This window comes from Desmodus rotundus, chromosome 12, assembly GCF_022682495.2.
Source record: "Desmodus rotundus isolate HL8 chromosome 12, HLdesRot8A.1, whole genome shotgun sequence".
Classification (NCBI taxonomy): domain Eukaryota; kingdom Metazoa; phylum Chordata; class Mammalia; order Chiroptera; family Phyllostomidae; genus Desmodus; species Desmodus rotundus.
This window is the reverse complement of record NC_071398.1, coordinates 27,470,704-27,472,221: the sequence shown is the minus strand read 5'-3', so window position 1 is coordinate 27,472,221 and position 1,518 is coordinate 27,470,704.

The window sequence follows — 1,518 nt, the reverse complement described above, 5'->3', positions numbered from 1 at the left end:
CAGGGCAGGGGGTGGGAGACAAGGTGACTTTGCAGACTTTGAGAAGACTCATACTCAGGGGTGAATCCCAGTCCGGTCACTTCTCAGCGATGACTTTTTGAGCCACTGGCTTCACCTGGCTGAGCCTGGTTCCCGCTCTAAGTCAACGTCCCCTTGGGATCGGGTGTGAGCATGCACAGCACTGCTGTGAGCGCTGGTTCGCAGTGAGCACTGCTCCTGAGGTGTCCGCGTCAGCCCTGCCGGATTCCTGGCCCAGGTCTGAGCCCTTTGGCCACAGTCCTGCTCCCTTCTCACCACTGCATGCTGGGAGGCCGTCCACGCTGCAGGCCAAGCATTTATGGACCACACGCAAAGATATGAAAAGGGTCGGCAGCAAGGAGGTGACACAGCCAGGAGGTTGAGAAACCACAGGGAGAAAAAGAGTGGGGCCGAGCCGGTGGCCGGCGGGTAAGGGCTGATCGGGTGAGACTCTGGGCATTGAAGACGTTTAACGCCAGGCAGCAGTTCTCAAAGTGGGGTCCTGGCCCAGCAGCATGGACACCACCTGGGAGCTGGTTAGAAAAGGAGATTCTCAGACCCCACCTCAGACACACTGAATCAGAAATTTGAGGGATGGAGCCCTGTGATCTGTGTTTGAACATACCTTCGAGGACCTTTGAGCCCTGGCTGGTGTGACTGAGTGGACTGAGCACCCGCCTGCAAACCGTAAGGTTGCCGGTTCAGACATATGCCTGGATTGCAGACCAGGTCCCCGGTTGGAGGCGTGCGAGAGGCAACTGATCGATGTTACTCTCTCCCTCTCTTTCCCTCTCTCTAAAAATAAATAAAATCTTTAAAAGGCGGGGAGCACGTTGAGCCTGGGTGCCAGGGATAAACACAGTCACATCTGAATTCAAGATCTGGCCTCCACCGGCCTACATTTCCCAGAACGGGGCCATTTTTTTACGCTGCCATGTTAATTGACAATATGTGGGGTTGGATTGGTGGTGTCTACTCAGTGTGGTCCGGGGAACAGCAGCACCTTCCTCCCTGGAGCTTGTGGGAAATGTGGAGTCTCAGCTCCTCTCAAGGTGGAATGGATAGGAATCTGCATTTTAACAAGATCCCCAGGTGCTTCTGTGCACTTTCAGTTGCGGAGCATCTGAATGAAGTACCTGCTGCCTGCCTGGGCCTTCGTGTGCCTCAGTCTTCAGCTCCCTGCCTCCCCCCTGCGAGGTGGCATATGGCTCCCTTGTGCAGATGGGAAGCTAGACTGACAGACACTGAGCTCCAAGCCCTTTCCCTCAGACTGGGGGGTCTCAGAAAGGCATGGAGGGAGGAGGCATGGAGAAACAGACCCCTTCAGGGCACCAGAGCAGGCATGCTCCCTTGATCTCTCCCAGCTGAGCTCCCTCTCACCCTTGCCAGTCGGGGAACGCCCCACCCCCAGGGAGGGGCCTGCACTGGGGTGTGGGAGGGGAGAGCATCTTAAGATTCCCCTTCTCAGGCCAGAAGTCTCAGAAGCTGCAAGTTCTTAGG